This window comes from Rutidosis leptorrhynchoides, chromosome 2 (assembly GCF_046630445.1).
Source record: "Rutidosis leptorrhynchoides isolate AG116_Rl617_1_P2 chromosome 2, CSIRO_AGI_Rlap_v1, whole genome shotgun sequence".
Classification (NCBI taxonomy): Eukaryota; Viridiplantae; Streptophyta; class Magnoliopsida; order Asterales; family Asteraceae; genus Rutidosis; species Rutidosis leptorrhynchoides.
Genome location: NC_092334.1, coordinates 23188924 through 23207548, shown reverse-complemented (window position 1 = coordinate 23207548; position 18625 = coordinate 23188924). Strand labels below are relative to the sequence as shown.

General features: G+C 33.2%; 1 non-coding gene across 1 annotated transcript; it reads left to right on the top strand.

Moving 5' to 3' along the window:
- The first annotated feature begins 390 nt into the window (after positions 1 to 390).
- LOC139895059 (small nucleolar RNA R71) lies at positions 391 to 497 on the top strand. Its single transcript, XR_011775529.1, has one exon. It is a non-coding gene; the product is annotated as a small nucleolar RNA R71 (small nucleolar RNA).
- The last annotated feature ends 18128 nt before the right edge of the window (positions 498 to 18625 follow it).

The following is an 18625-nucleotide window of genomic DNA, read 5'->3' as shown; positions in this document are numbered from 1 at the left end:
TTTGGTTTATGTATAAAATATTCTCTTTGTTCCATTGTTAGCTCAATACTAAGACAATCTTTTGTCAAATGTGGTCCTCCACACTGCTCACAACTAATTCGTATTGAGTGTATATCCTTAGTCATCTTTTCCATTCGTCTCTCGACAGCATCTATCTTTGCAGAAATGGAATCTAAGTCATGGCTAGAATCAGCTCTAGCTGCTTTAGATGATCTAACGATATCTATTTCTTGGTGCCACTCATGTGAGTGGGAAGCAGTGTTATCAATAATTTTGTAAGCATCAGTTTCGGTTTTCTTCATAATGGAACCACCAGCTGCTATGTCTATGTCTTTCCTTGTAGTGATGTAACATCCTTGGTAGAATATTTATACTATTTGACAGGTGTCTAAACCATGTTGCGGACATCCTTTTAATAACTTTCCAAATCTTGTCCATGCCTCATATAGAGTTTCATTTGGTTTCTGTGTGAACGTAACAATTTCTCCTTGAAGTCTTACGGCTTTAGATGCCGGAAAGAATTGTTTAAGAAATTTTTCAACTAAAACGTCCCATGTATCAATCGCCCCTTCAGGTAACGATTCCAACCAATCTTTGGCTTCTCCCTTTAAAGTCCAGGGAAATAACATGAGATATATCTGTTCATCCTCAACTTCTCTTATTTTAAATAGTGTGCAGATCCTATTAAACGTACGAAGATGTTCATTTGGATCTTCCTTCGGCGCACCACTAAATTGGCATTGATTAGTCACCATGTGTAGAATTTGTCCTTTAATTTCATAATCTGGCGCATTAATGTCAGGATGAGTAATTGCGTGACCTTGGCCAGTGCGTTTAGCTCTCATTCGGTCTTCCATACTTAAATGTTCCAGATTCTCCATGATTGAATTTGTTGAATCTGAATCACTAGAGGATTCTGATTTAATGGTTCGTTCCTCAACAATCTCTGTTTGAATGATTGGTGGTTCCGGAGGAAAAATTAATGGTTCAGGATCTATGAATTGTCCCTGAAAATTCTCCGGATTCTCAATTGTGAGGTCGGGTTCAAAAAATGGATTATCGGAAATTTGAATTGGAGTACTTGGTCGACTGGATGACGATTCTAAAGGAAAATCAACGGCGACAATATTTGCTAGATGTCTTGATCTGGTTACAGGTGGTGAACGTACAAAAGGTGGTGAACGTCTTGCTCGGTGCATTCACTGAATATCCTATTAGTTTTTAAAAGGAAAGAAAAATTATATAAGTTATCCAATTAATAGAATTTTCTGATTTTGCTCACGTTTCGAATAGCCAAAAGATGCAGCAGAGGGTCAGGATTCGTTTGGTCTCAATATAATTGAGTACTGTTTGGCTCCAATAACCCGGTCCACGTACAAATCCAACTATTACTACGAACCAGAAAATTTTGATGTCTATCAATTTAACCACTTAAAATAAATTTTCGTAATTTTAAGAAATTTTAGATAAGAAGTAGAATAAAAATCTATGTCCTAAAATTAGAATGACGAGAAATAAGAAAGAAAAAGAGCGCGTCGAAAAAGGTCGAAAAAGAAAAGGGTTGAAAAATAAAAGGCGTCGAAAAATAAGAAAGAAAAAGAGTGACTTATAAAACTTAAAAACACTCGACTAACCCAACCTTATTACTATCACTAACTTAAAATTAAAATTGCAAATTGAGATTACTAATTGGAGTGATAATTGATACATAGGTAAAAGGCGTCGAAAAATAAAAATAAGAAAGTAGCGCGTTGAAACTTAAAAAGGAACGAAAAACTAAAAATTAAAAGTTGCGTCTAAAAATATAAAAGCTTAAAAGTAAAACTATATCCCAAATGGCAATAACTTAAAAAGGTACTAAAAATTAAATACGGCGTCGCAAAATTCTAAAGCACCTAAATCTTAGTCTAAAGAAAAAGCACTTAAGGGATTTTACGACAAAGCCTAAAAATCTAGAAGTAAAAATAACTATGGCAAAAACTAAGTCTTAAAACTAAATACGAACGAAAAATACAAAAAATTACGCTAAAATAATTAAAAGGGACAAAATATAAAAATAAACTAAAAGTTGTAAAAATTACAATTTTTATAAAAATATTATTTTTATATTTTTTATTTTATAAAACTAGTAATTTATAAACTAATTAAACTAATTAAACAAAATAAAAACTTAAATTAACTAATTAAAAACTAAAAACCTAATTAGGGTTTTAAATAATAATAATAATAATAATAATAATAATAAAATCCGTAATTAATGCGAAATTAGGGTTCTGTGTAACCCGTGTCAGACGGCTCAGCGAGTTACGAAACTCCAGGCAACAAACTCCGCGAGTCGCGGGGTTGGAAATTTCAGATGACAGGCTGGTTTCGTTCGACAGTTTTTTTTTCTGTTTTTAATTTAATTAATATATAAATAAAACTTATATTTTAAAAAAAAAACTAAAATAAAAATAAAGATACTTTATAATTTTATAAAAATCTTAAAAATAGATTTATATATATTTTTTCCAGTTTTTTTTATAATATTTTAAATAAAAACAAAATATTTAAATAAGACTTATATTTTTATAAAATAAAAATAAAGAAACTTTATAAAACTTAAATATTTAACAAACTCTTAAAAATATTTATATTTTTGTTTTCTTTTTATGTTTTTGAATATTTAAAACGTATTTTTACAAAAGCGTATTTTTATAAAAGTAAACTAAAAATAAAAATCTTTTTTTTATATTAGCGTTGCGCTTCCGGCTTTTAAGCTAGATTTTAAGTTCCCCGGCAGCGGCGCCAAAAATACTTGATGTTATGCGAGGTGTATATAAAATACTTTTAAACTTTACAAGGAAAATACTATTAAATATGATACAATTTTACACAAGATATTTATTTATTTATAGAATGGATATACTTAAACCTTGCTACAACACTTATAGGCAGTGTACCTAATCGTACAGTAGTGTAGTTTTTAGTAAGTCCGGTTCGTTCCACATGGAATCTTTTAAACAAAGCTTAACGCTATATTAGTTTTAATTTATAAAAATACAAATATATATATAAGTAATATTATTATTATAAAGGGGGGTTTTTACCGTTTAATGACCAGTTTGTCGATTTTAAAACTTTAGTCGCAGTTAAAACCTAATGTAAAATATTAAAAATAAATATAACTTAATTTAAAGCGTAAAGTAAATAACGATAATGAAATTGCGATAATTAAAAGTGCAATTAAATACAATAACAATAAATAAAAGTGCGATAATTAAAAGTGCAATTAAATATAAAATAAAGGAAATTAAATATGAAATAAAAGAATTATGCTTATTTAAACTTCCATAATCATGATGTTTGACATGTTGATTTTAGTTTTATGCCCATGGGTTAATTGTCCTTTGTCCTGGATTATTTAATATGTCCGTCTGGTTTTTGTCCATAACAGTCCATCAGTCATAAATATAAAGTGCGAGTATCCTCGTCAAATTATCCTTATACCCGAAGTCAAATATTCCAACTAATTGGGGACTTAAACTGTAACAAGGTTTTATTACTTTGTTTAATAATTACACCAGGTTATCAACTGCGTGTAACCCAAGGTTTTAATACTTTGTTAACAATTACACCAAGTGTCCTTGTATATAATTTCACCCCTGTTTTAATAATTCTAGTGGCTATTAATCCATTCCCGTGTCCGGTTAAATGAACGATTATTCGTACATATAAATATCCCGCCCATCTTGTCCGATTGAGTGTATATGGTTATTTATAGAGACGTCCAATTGTAAATCTTTATATTAAAATTAACAAACTATCATTTAGTTAAACAAATATAAAGCTCATTAATAGCCCATAGTCTAGTTTCCACAAGTGTCGTTCTTTTGTCCAAACCCCAATTATGGTACAAAGCCCAATTACCCAATTTTAGTAATTAGCCCAACATCATGATTACTTCGATTTAAATAAGCATAATAACGGCTTAGCTACGAGACATTAATGAAAATAATATAAACATAACTTACAATGATTAAAAAATAGCGTAGCGTTACACGGACAGAATTTCGACTTACACCCTTACAACAATCGCTAACATACCCTTATTATTAGAAATTAAAATTATAATTAAAATTAAAATATAAATATATATATATATATATATATATATATATATATATATATATATATATATATATATATATATATATATATATACGTTTACATATAGAGAAAGAGAGATTTTAGGATATCTAAAACTCGTCGAATGAAATGTCCCGTTCTTATTGATTAAAAACGTTCCATATTAATTGATTTCATTGCGAGGTTTTGACCTCTATATGAGACGTTTTTCAAAGACTGCATTCATTTTAAAACAAACCATAACCTTTATTTCATCAATAAAGGTTTAAAAAGCTTTACGTAGATTATCAAATTATGATAATCTAAAATATCCTGTTTACACACGACCATTACATAATGGTTTACAATACAAATATGTTACAACAAAATAAGTTTCTTGAATGCAGTTTTTACACAATATCATACAAGCATGGACTCCAAATCTCGTCCTTATTTAAGTATGCGACAGCGGAAGCTCTTAATAATCACCTGAGAATAAACATGCTTAAAACGTCAACAAAAATGTTGGTGAGTTATAGGTTTAACCTATATATATCAAATCATAATAATAGACCACAAGATTTCATATTTCAATACACATCCCATACATAGAGATAAAAATCATTCATATGGTGAACACCTGGTAACCGACATTAACAAGATGCATATATAAGAATATCCCCATCATTCCGGGACACCCTTCGGATATGATATAAATTTCGAAGTACTAAAGCATCCGGTACTTTGGATGGGGTTTGTTAGGCCCAATAGATCTATCTTTAGGATTCGCGTCAATTAGGGTGTCTGTTCCCAAATTCTTAGATTACCAGACTTAATAAAAAGGGGCATATTCGATTTCGATAATTCAACCATAGAATGTAGTTTCACGTACTTGTGTCTATTTTGTAAATCATTTATGAAACCTGCATGTATTCTCATCCCAAAAATATTAGATTTTAAAAGTGGGACTATAACTCACTTTCACAGATTTTTACTTCGTCGGGAAGTAAGACTTGGCCACTGGTTGATTCACGAACCTATAACAATATATACATATATATCAAAGTATGTTCAAAATATATTTACAACACTTTTAATATATTTTGATGTTTTAAGTTTATTAAGTCAGCTGTCCTCGTTAGTAACCTACAACTAGTTGTCCACAGTTAGATGTACAGAAATAAATCGATAAATATTATCTTGAATCAATCCACGACCCAGTGTATACATATCTCAGTATTGATCACAACTCAAACTATATATATTTTGGAATCAACCTCAACCCTGTATAGCTAACTCCAACATTCACATATAGAGTGTCTATGGTTGTTCCGAAATATATATAGATGTGTCGACATGATAGGTCGAAACATTGTATACGTGTCTATGGTATCTCAAGATTACATAATATACAATACAAGTTGATTAAGTTATGGTTGGAATAGATTTGTTACCAATTTTCACGTAGCTAAAATGAGAAAAATTATCCAAATCTTGTTTTACCCATAACTTCTTCATTTTAAATCCGTTTTGAGTGAATCAAATTGCTATGGTTTCATATTGAACTCTATTTTTTGAATCTAAACAGAAAAAGTATAGGTTTATAGTCGGAAAAATAAGTTACAAGTCGTTTTTGTAAAGGTAGTCATTTCAGTCGAAAGAACGACGTCTAGATGACCATTTTAGAAAACATACTTCCACTTTGAGTTTAACCATAATTTTTGGATATAGTTTCATGTTCATAATAAAAAGCATTTTCTCAGAATAAAAACTTTTAAATCAAAGTTTATCATAGTTTTTAATTAACTAACCCAAAACAGCCCGCGGTGTTACTACGACGGCGTAAATCCGGTTTTACGGTGTTTTTCGTGTTTCCAGGTTTTAAATCATTAAGTTAGCATATCATATAGATATAGAACATGTGTTTAGTTGATTTTAAAAGTCAAGTTAGAAGGATTAACTTTTGTTTGCGAACAAGTTTAGAATTAACTAAACTATGTTCTAGTGATTACAAGTTTAAACCTTCGAATAAGATAGCTTTATATGTATGAATCGAATGATGTTATGAATATCATTACTACCTTAAGTTCCTTGGATAAACCTACTGGAAAAGAAAAAAATGGATCTAGCTTCAATGGATCCTTGGATGGCTCGAAGTTATTGAAGCAGAATCATGACACGAAAACAAGTTCAAGTAAGATCATCACTTGAAATAAGATTGTTATAGTTATAGAAATTGAACCAAAGTTTGAATATGATTATTACCTTGTATTAGAATGGTAACCTACTGTAAGAAACAAAGATTTCTTGAGGTTGGATGATCACCTTACAAGATTGGAAGTGAGCTAGCAAACTTGAAAGTATTCTTGATTTTATGTAACTAGAACTTGTAGAATATATGAAGAACACTTAGAACTTGAAGATAGAACTTGAGAGAGATCAATTAGATGAAGAAAATTGAAGAATGAAAGTGTTTGTAGGTGTTTTTGGTAGTTGGTGTATGGATTAGATATAAAGGATATGTAATTTTGTTTTCATGTAAATAAGTCATGAATGATTACTCATATTTTTGTAATTTTATGAGATATTTCATGCTAGTTGCCAAATGATGGTTCCCACATGTGTTAGGTGACTCACATGGGCTGCTAAGAGCTGATCATTGGAGTGTATATACCAATAGTACATACATCTAAAAGCTGTGTATTGTACGAGTACGAATACGGGTGCATACGAGTAGAATTGTTGATGAAACTGAACGAGGATGTAATTGTAAGCATTTTTGTTAAGTAGAAGTATTTTGATAAGTGTATTGAAGTCTTTCAAAAGTGTATAAATACATATTAAAACACTACATGTATATACATTTTAACTGAGTCGTTAAGTCATCGTTAGTCGTTACATGTAAGTGTTGTTTTTAAACCTTTAGGTTAACGATCTTGTTAAATGTTGTTAACCCAATGTTTATAATATCAAATGAGATTTTAAATTATTATATTATCATGATATTATCATGTATGAATATCTCTTAATATGATATATATACATTAAATGTCTTTACAACGATAATCGTTACATATATGTCTCGTTTAAAAATCATTAAGTTAGTAGTCTTGTTTTTACATATGTAGTTCATTGTTAATATACTTAATGATATGTTTACTTATCATAGTATCATGTTAACTATATATATATCCATATATATGTCATCATATAGTTTTTACAAGTTTTAACGTTCGTGAATCACCGGTCAACTTGGGTGGTCAATTGTCTATATGAAACATATTTCAATTAATCAAGTCTTAACAAGTTTCATTGCTTAACATGTTGGAAACATTTAATCATGTAAATATCAATCTCAATTAATATATATAAACATGGAAAAGTTCGGGTCACTACAGTACCTACCCGTTAAATAAATTTCGTCCCGAAATTTTAAGCTGTTGAAGGTGTTGACGAATCTTCTGGAAATAGATGCGGGTATTTCTTCTTCATCTGCTCTTCACGCTCCCAGGTGAACTCGGGTCCTCTACGAGCATTCCATTGAACCTTAACAATTGGTATCTTGTTTTGCTTAAGTCTTTTAACCTCACGATCCATTATTTCGACGGGTTCTTCGATGAATTGAAGTTTTTCGTTGATTTGGATTTCATCTAACGGAATAGTGAGATCTTCTTTAGCAAAACATTTCTTCAAATTCGAGACGTGAAAAGTGTTATGTACAGCCGCGAGTTGTTGAGGTAACTCAAGTCGGTAAGCTACTAGTCCGACACGATCAATAATCTTGAATGGTCCAATATACCTTGGATTTAATTTCCCTCGTTTACCAAATCGAACAACGCCTTTCCAAGGTGCAACTTTAAGCATGACCATCTCTCCAATTTCAAATTCTATATCTTTTCTTTTAATGTCAGCGTAGCTCTTTTGTCGACTTTGGGCGGTTTTCAACCGTTGTTGAATTTGGATGATCTTCTCGGTAGTTTCTTGTATAATCTTCGGACCCGTAATCTGTCTATCCCCCACTTCACTCCAACAAATCGGAGACCTGCACTTTCTACCATAAAGTGCTTCAAACGGCGCCATCTCAATGCTTGAATGGTAGCTGTTGTTGTAGGAAAATTCTGCTAACGGTAGATGTCGATCCCAACTGTTTCCGAAATCAATAACACATGCTCGTAGCATGTCTTCAAGCGTTTGTATCGTCCTTTCGCTCTGCCCATCAGTTTGTGGATGATAGGCAGTACTCATGTCTAGACGAGTTCTTAATGCTTGCTGTAATGTCTGCCAGAATCTTGAAATAAATCTGCCGTCCCTATCAGAGATAATAGAGATTGGTATTCCATGTCTGGAGATGACTTCCTTCAAATACAGTCGTGCTAACTTCTCCATCTTGTCATCTTCTCTTATTGGCAGGAAGTGTGCGGATTTGGTGAGACGATCAACTATTACCCAAATAGTATCAAAACCACTTGCAGTCCTTGGCAATTTAGTGATGAAATCCATGGTAATGTTTTCCCATTTCCATTCTGGGATTTCGGGTTGTTGAAGTAGACCTGATGGTTTCTGATGCTCAGCTTTGACCTTAGAACACGTCAAACATTCTCCTACGTATTTAGCAACATCGGCTTTCATACCCGGCCACCAAAAATGTTTCTTGAGATCCTTGTACATCTTCCCCGTTCCAGGATGTATTGAGTATCTGGTTTTATGAGCTTCTCTAAGTACCATTTCTCTCATATCTCCAAATTTTGGTACCCAAATCCTTTCAGCCCTATACCGGGTTCCGTCTTCCCGAATATTAAGATGCTTCTCCGATCCTTTGGGTATTTCATCCTTTAAATTTCCCTCTTTTAAAACTCCTTGTTGCGCCTCCTTTATTTGAGTAGTAAGTTTATTATGAATCATTATATTCATAGATTTTACTCGAATGGGTTCTCTGTCCTTCCTGCTCAAGGCATCGGCTACCACATTTGCCTTCCCCGGGTGGTAACGAATCTCAAAGTCGTAATCATTCAACAATTCAATCCACCTACGCTGCCTCATATTCAGTTGTTTCTGATTAAATATGTGTTGAAGACTTTTGTGGTCGGTATATATAATACTTTTGACCCCATATAAGTAGTGCCTCCAAGTCTTTAATGCAAAAACAACCGCGCCTAATTCCAAATCATGCGTCGTATAATTTTGTTCGTGAATCTTCAATTGTCTAGACGCATAAGCAATCACCTTCGTTCGTTGCATTAATACACAACCGAGACCTTGCTTTGATGCGTCACAATAAATCACAAAATCATCATTCCCTTCAGGCAATGACAATATAGGTGCCGTAGTTAGCTTTTTCTTCAATAACTGAAACGCTTTCTCTTGTTCATCATTCCATTCAAATTTCTTCCCTTTATGCGTTAATGCAGTCAAGGGTTTTGCTATTCTGGAAAAGTCTTGGATGAACCTTCTGTAGTAACCAGCTAGTCCTAAAAACTGGCGTATGTGTTTCGGAGTTTTCGGGGTTTCCCACTTTTCAACAGTTTCTATCTTTGCCGGATCCACCTTAATACCTTCTTTGTTCACTATGTGACCGAGGAATTGAACTTCTTCCAACCAAAATGCACACTTTGAAAACTTAGCGTACAATTCTTCCTTCCTCAATACTTCTAACACCTTTCTCAAATGTTCACCGTGTTCTTGGTCATTCTTTGAGTAAATAAGTATGTCATCAATGAAAACAATGACAAACTTGTCAAGGTATGGTCCACACACTCGGTTCATAAGGTCCATGAACACAGCTGGTGCATTAGTTAAACCAAACGGCATAACCATAAACTCGTAATGACCATAACGTGTTCTGAAAGCAGTCTTTGGAATATCATCTTCTTTCACCCGCATTTGATGATACTCGGAACGTAAGTCAATCTTTGAATAAACAGACGAGCCTTGTAGTTGATCAAATAAGTCGTCAATTCTCGGTAGTGGGTAGCGGTTCTTGATGGTAAGTTTGTTCAACTCTCGGTAGTCGATACACAACCTGAATGTACCATCTTTCTTCTTGACAAACAAAGCAGGAGCTCCTCACGGTGATGTGCTTGGTCGAATGAAACCACGCTCTAAAAGTTCTTGTAATTAGCTTTGCAGTTCTTTCATCTCGCTGGGTGCGAGTCTGTAAGGAGCACTAGCTATTGGTGCAGCTCCTGGTACAAGATCTATTTGAAATTCAACGGATCGATGTGGGGGTAATCCCGGTAATTCTTTCGGAAATACATCGGGAAATTCTTTTGCAATGGGAACATCATTGATGCTCTTTTCTTCAGTTTGTACTTTCTCGACGTGTGCTAGAATAGCATAGCAACCTTTTCTTATTAGTTTTTGTGCCTTCAAATTACTAATAAGATGTAGCTTCGTGTTGCCCTTTTCTCCGTACACCATTAAGGGTTTTTCTTTTTCTCGTATAATGCGAATTGCATTTTTGTAACAAACGATCTCTGCTTTCACTTCTTTCAACCAGTCCATACCGATTATCACATCAAAACTCCCTAACTCTACTGGTATCAAATCAATCTTAAATTTTTCGGTAACCAGTTTAATTTCTCGATTCCGACATATATTATCTGCTGAAATTAATTTACCATTTGCTAATTCGAGTAAAAATTTACTATCCAAAGGCGTCAATGGACAACTTAATTTAGCACAAAAATCTCTACTCATATAGCTTCTATCCGCACACGAATCAAATAAAACGTAAGCAGATTTATTGTCAATAAGAAACGTACCCGTAACAAGCTCCGGGTCTTCCTGTGCCTCTGCCGCATTAATATTGAAAACTCTTCCGCGACCTTGTCCATTCGTGTTCTCCTGGTTCGGGAAATTTCTAATAATGTGGCCCGGTTTTCCACATTTATAACAAACTACATTGGCATAACTTGCTCTGACACTACTTGCTCCGCCATTACTCGTTCCGACACCATTTGTTCCTTTCGTTCTATTAACCCCTGGTCCGTAGACCTCACACTTCGCCGCGCTATGACCATTTCTTTTACACTTGTTGCAAAATTTGGTGCAGAACCCCGAGTGATACTTTTCACACCTTTGGCATAGCTGCTTCTGATTGTTGTTGTTGTTGCGGTTATTATTGTTGTTGGGATGATTGTTGTAGTTGCTGTTGTTGTTGTTGTTGTTGGGCCGTTTGTTGTAGTTGCGATTGATGTTGCGATTGTTGGGATAATTGTTGCGATTATTGTTGTAATTGCTGTTGTTGTTGTATTGGTGATTCTTATCACCGTTTTCCTCCCACTTTCTTTTGACTTGCTTCACATTGGCCTCTTCAGCAGTCTGTTCTTTAATTCTTTCTTCAATCTGGTTCACTAGTTTGTGAGCCATTCTACATGCCTGTTGTATGGAGGCGGGCTCGTGTGAACTTATATCTTCTTGGATTCTTTCCGGTAATCCTTTCACAAACGCGTCGATCTTCTCTTCCTCATCTTCGAATGCTCCCGGACACAATAGGCACAATTCTGTGAATCGTCTTTCGTACGTGGTAATATCAAATCCTTGGGTTCGTAACCCTCTAAGTTCTGTCATGAGCTTATTGACCTCGGTTCTGGGACGGTACTTCTCGTTCATCAAGTGCTTGAATGCTGACCACGGTAGTGCGTACGCATCGTCTTGTCCCACTTGCTCTAGATAGGTATTCCACCATGTTAACGCAGAACCTGTGAAGGTATGCGTAGCGTACTTCACTTTGTCCTCTTCAGTACACTTACTTATGGCAAACACCGATTCGACCTTCTCGGTCCACCGTTTCAGTCCGATCGGTCCTTCGGTTCCATCAAATTCTAAAGGTTTGCAGGCAGTGAATTCTTTGTAGGTACATCCTACACGATTTCCTGTACTGCTAGATCCAAGGTTATTGTTGGTATGTAGCGCAGCATGTACTGCGGCTATGTTTGAAGCAAGAAAAGTACGGAATTCCTCTTCATTCATATTCACGGTATGTCGAGTAGTCGGTGCCATTTCCTTCAAAATAGTCAAATGGAACAAGTTAATCATACAGAATATTAAGAGTAGTTAATAGTATTTCGTAGCATAATATGAACTCATTTATAAAAGCTTTTTCTTCATATTAGCATTTTATAAGTTTAAATTCGGGTAGTACCTACCCGTTAAGTTCATACTTAGTAGCTAATATACAATTCAACTACTACAATTCTATATGAAAAACTGATTATAATAATATTTTGCGTTCAAACTTTTATACAATATTTTACAAACTTACAATACCGCTTATTTTACATAAAACATGAAATATAGCACACAATAACTTTGATACAAGATAGTTGTGAAGATAATTCTAGCTAGTACACAAGTCGTTCAGCAAAGGCAATAAAGACACGTAATTCATACGTCCAGAAACAAGTCATGCATTTTGGTTTTACTAGGACTACTTCGCATCCTTGGTCTTGTGGAACATAACCGTTATGGCCGTTGATAAGACAGCGTGTTGTAACGTCGTCAAAGGGACGAGGGTTACGTAATGTCCAACAGTCCCGTAACAATCTAAAAACCTCATTTCTTACCCCAATTACCGACTCTGTCACTTGTGGGAACGTTTTGTTTAATAGTTGTAGCCCGATGTTCTTGTTCTCACTTTGGTGAGAAGCGAACATTACTAATCCGTAAGCATAACATGCTTCTTTATGTTGCATGTTAGCCGCTTTTTCTAAATCACGAAGTCCAATATTCGGATATATTGAGTCAAAATAATGTCTTAACCCATTGCGTAAAATAGCATTTGGGTTCCCCGCAATATATGCGTCAAAGTAAACACATCGTAACTTAGGATTTCCCAATGTGATATCCCCCATCTTTCGAACGAAAGCCTTTTATAAACCAAGGCATTCTTGGAACGTTCTTCGAATGTCTTACAAACTGATCTCGCCTTAAATAGTTGAGTCGAAGAATTCTGACCGACTCTAGACAAGATTTCATCAATCATGTCTCCGGGTAGGTCTCTTAAAATATTGGGTTGTCTATCCATTTTGTGTTTTTATACTGTAAAATAGACAAGAGTTAGATTCATAAATAAAAAAAAATACTTATTAATACAAGCAATTTTTACATATATCATAAAGCATAAGCACACTATATTACATATATTACACCACACGAATACAACTATGTTATTCCGACTCGCTTGTTTCTTCTTCTTCGGTTTTGGTTCGTTTTGCCAAGTTTCTAGGGATATATGATGTTCCCCTAATACGAGCCGTTATTTTCCACATTGGTTTAGAAAAACCTGATGGTTTAGAGGTTCATGGGTCATTGTTACAACTTAAGGACTTCGGGGGTTGACGATACATATAAAGTTCATCGGGGTTGGAATTAGATTTCTCTATTTTTATGCCCTTTCCCTTATTATTTTCTTTTGCCTTTTTAAATTCAGTTGGGGTAATTTCTATAACATCATCGGAATTCTCGTCGGAATCCGATTCATCGGAGAATTGGTAATCCTCCCAATATTTTGCTTCCTTGGCGGAAACACCATTGACCATAATTAACCTTGGTCGATTGGTTGAGGATTTTCTTTTACTTAACCATTTTATTATTTCCCCCGCCGGTTCTATTTCTTCATCCGGTTCCGATTCTTCTTCCGGTTCCGACTCTTCTTCCGGTTCCTCTTCGGGAACTTGTGAATCAGTCCACGAATCATTCCAATTTACATTTGACTCTTCATTATTATTAGGTGAGTCAATGGGACTTGTTCTAGAGGTAGACATCTATCACATAATATCAAACGCGTTAAGAGATTAATATATCACATAATATTCACATGTTAAAAATATATAGTTTCCAACAAAATTTGTTAAGCAATCATTTTTCAAGTAAACACGGTCGAAGTCCAGACTCACTAATGCATCCTAACAAACTCGATAAGACACACTAATGCAAAATTCTGGTTCTCTAAGACCAACGCTCGGATACCAACTGAAATGTCCCGTTCTTATTGATTAAAAACGTTCCATATTAATTGATTTCGTTGCGAGGTTTTGACCTCTATATGAGACGTTTTTCAAAGACTGCATTCATTTTAAAACAAACCATAACCTTTATTTCATCAATAAAGGTTTAAAAAGCTTTACGTAGATTATCAAATTATGATAATCTAAAATATCCTGTTTACACACGACCATTACATAATGGTTTACAATACAAATATGTTACAACAAAATAAGTTTCTTGAATGCAGTTTTTACACAATATCATACAAGCATGGACTCCAAATCTCGTCCTTATTTAAGTATGCGACAGCGGAAGCTCTTAATAATCACCTGAGAATAAACATGCTTAAAACGTCAACAAAAATGTTGGTGAGTTATAGGTTTAACCTATATATATCAAATCATAATAATAGACCACAAGATTTCATATTTCAATACACATCCCATACATAGAGATAAAAATCATTCATATGGTGAACACCTGGTAACCGACATTAACAAGATGCATATATAAGAATATCCCCATCATTCCGGGACACCCTTCGGATATGATATAAATTTCGAAGTACTAAAGCATCCGGTACTTTGGATGGGGTTTGTTAGGCCCAATAGATCTATCTTTAGGATTCGCGTCAATTAGGGTGTCTGTTCCCAAATTCTTAGATTACCAGACTTAATAAAAAGGGGCATATTCGATTTCGATAATTCAACCATAGAATGTAGTTTCACGTACTTGTGTCTATTTTGTAAATCATTTATGAAACTTGCATGTATTCTCATCCCAAAAATATTAGATTTTAAAAGTGGGACTATAACTCACTTTCACAGATTTTTACTTCGTCGGGAAGTAAGACTTGGCCACTGGTTGATTCACGAACCTATAACAATATATACATATATATCAAAGTATGTTCAAAATATATTTACAACACTTTTAATATATTTTGATGTTTTAAGTTTATTAAGTCAGCTGTCCTCGTTAGTAACCTACAACTAGTTGTCCACAGTTAGATGTACAGAAATAAATCGATAAATATTATCCTGAATCAATCCACGACCCAGTGTATACGTATCTCAGTATTGATCACAACTCAAACTATATATATTTTGGAATCAACCTCAACCCTGTATAGCTAACTCCAACATTCACATATAGAGTGTCTATGGTTGTTCCGAAATATATATAGATGTGTCGACATGATAGGTCGAAACATTGTATACGTGTCTATGGTATCTCAAGATTACATAATATACAATACAAGTTGATTAAGTTATGGTTGGAATAGATTTGTTACCAATTTTTACGTAGCTAAAATGAGAAAAATTATCCAAATCTTGTTTTACCCATAACTTCTTCATTTTAAATCCGTTTTGAGTGAATAAAATTGCTATGGTTTCAAATTGAACTCTATTTTATGAATCTAAACAGAAAAAGTATAGGTTTATAGTCGGAAAAATAAGTTACAAGTCGTTTTTGTAAAGGTAGTCATTTCAGTCGAAAGAACGACGTCTAGATGACCATTTTAGAAAACATACTTCCACTTTGAGTTTAACCATAATTTTTGGATATAGTTTCATGTTCATAATAAAAAGCATTTTCTCAGAATAAAAACTTTTAAATCAAAGTTTATCATAGTTTTTAATTAACTAACCCAAAACAGCCCGTGGTGTTACTACGACGGCGTAAATCCGGTTTTACGGTGTTTTTCGTGTTTCCAGGTTTTAAATCATTAAGTTAGCATATCATATAGATATAGAACATGTGTTTAGTTGATTTTAAAAGTCAAGTTAGAAGGATTAACTTTTGTTTGCGAACAAGTTTAGAATTAACTAAACTATGTTCTAGTGATTACAAGTTTAAACCTTCGAATAAGATAGCTTTATATGTATGAATCGAATGATGTTATGAACATCATTACTACCTTAAGTTCCTTGGATAAACCTACTGGAAAATAGAAAAATGGATCTAGCTTCAATGGATCCTTGGATGGCTCGAAGTTCTTGAAGCAGAATCATGACACGAAAACAAGTTCAAGTAAGATCATCACTTGAAATAAGATTGTTATAGTTATAGAAATTGAACCAAAGTTTGAATATGATTATTACCTTGTATTAGAATGGTAACCTACTGTAAGAAACAAAGATTTCTTGAGGTTGGATGATCACCTTACAAGATTGGAAGTGAGCTAGCAAACTTGAAAGTATTCTTGATTTTATGTAACTAGAACTTGTAGAATATATGAAGAACACTTAGAACTTGAAGATAGAACTTGAGAGAGATCAATTAGATGAAGAAAATTGAAGAATGAAAGTGTTTGTAGGTGTTTTTGGTCGTTGGTGTATGGATTAGATATAAAGGATATGTAATTTTGTTTTCATGTAAATAAGTCATGAATGATTACTCATATTTTTGTAATTTTATGAGATATTTCATGCTAGTTGCCAAATGATGGTTCCCACATGTGTTAGGTGACTCACATGGGCTGCTAAGAGCTGATCATTGGAGTGTATATACCAATAGTACATACATCTAAAAGCTGTGTATTGTACGAGTACGAATACGGGTGCATACGAGTAGAATTGTTGATGAAACTGAATGAGGATGTAATTGTAAGCATTTTTGTTAAGTAGAAGTATTTTGATAAGTGTATTGAAGTCTTTCAAAAGTGTATAAATACATATTAAAACACTACATGTATATACATTTTAACTGAGTCGTTAAGTCATCGTTAGTCGTTACATGTAAGTGTTGTTTTTAAACCTTTAGGTTAACGATCTTGTTAAATGTTGTTAACCCAATGTTTATAATATCAAATGAGATTTTAAATTATTATATTATCATGATATTATCATGTATGAATATCTCTTAATATGATATATATACATTAAATGTCTTTACAACGATAATCGTTACATATATGTCTCGTTTAAAAATCATTAAGTTAGTAGTCTTGTTTTTACATATGTAGTTCATTGTTAATATACTTAATGATATGTTTACTTATCATAGTATCATGTTAACTATATATATATCCATATATATGTCATCATATAGTTTTTACAAGTTTTAACGTTCGTGAATTACCGGTCAACTTGGGTGGTCAATTGTCTATATGAAACATATTTCAATTAATCAAGTCTTAACAAGTTTGATTGCTTAACATGTTGGAAACATTTAATCATGTAAATATCAATTTCAATTAATATATATAAACATGGAAAAGTTCGGGTCACTACATCGAATTCGCTGGCTTTTATAGGCAGTTTCAAAGTTTGGGGCTCCGCGAGTCGCGGCCCATTTCTTCTTCAAACTCCGCAACTCGCGGAGTTTCTTTTTACAGCTCACTCATTTTGGAACCTTTCTTGCCGACAGTTTTAATATATAAATATAATATATATATATATATATATATATATATATATATATATATATATATATATATATATATATATATATATATATATATATATATATATATATATAATTTATATAATTAATTATATATTATATTATATTATATTTATATACATAGTTAACTTGTAATTTTTAGTCCGTTGCGTCGAGCGTTGAGAGTTGACTCTAGTCCCGGTTCCGGATTTTCGAACGTCCTTGCGTACAATTTAATATCTTGTACTTTGCGTTTTGAATCTTGTACTCTTGTAATTCTGAGACGTTTCTTATCAATAATTGGAACCTCTTTGATTGTATTTTGTACTTTTGAGCTTTTTGGTCGTTTGCGTCTTCAATTCGTCGAATCTGTCTTTTGTCTTCACCTTTTATTATTTAAACGAATATCACTTGTAAATAAAACAATTGCAACTAAAAGCTTGTCTTTCTTGAGGAATAATGCTATGAAATATATGTTCGTTTTTAGCATTATCAGTAAGCAATGGGACAGGCAATTAGCAATATAGCAGCTATTGCAGAGATTATCAAGGTTTTCTACTCAAATTACTTGTCTTATTTCTTTCTTTTATCTTTTCCATTTCTTTATATGTGCAGTGTTAGTAAGTTACACTTATTTTGAACATAGAAACATTCCTCAATTGCATCAAGATACTGAAATCAGCTCAATAAGCATAACTGATGTATGGGAACCTATTGAAGAGGGCCTTTTGTTGTGAGTTTAAAAACTTCTTTTAAGTTTTAGGAGTTGTGGCAAGAAATGATTCTATGCTTTATGTCACCAACAATATTGTAAAATGTTATGCTTAAATATCAGGCATGTTGGCAGAGTGCATTTTTGGCATTCCTTTAGGACTAGCTCTGGTATTTGCAGCTGATTAGAGCATCATGGTCATTATTCATTTTTGTCCTTTTTAATAGTTAGATCCTTTCTTATTAATAATAATAATATTCAAGATCATTTTTCAGGGTACATGGATTCATATTGCAACTGTGGTACAAAAACCATACTAATAATTCTTCCTTTTTTGAAAAACTAACAAACGCCAAAGAGGTACTTCACCCTAAGGACTGCTAATATGCTATGTGCTTCTTTAGTTTTCTTAATACAGGTGGTAGAACAAAA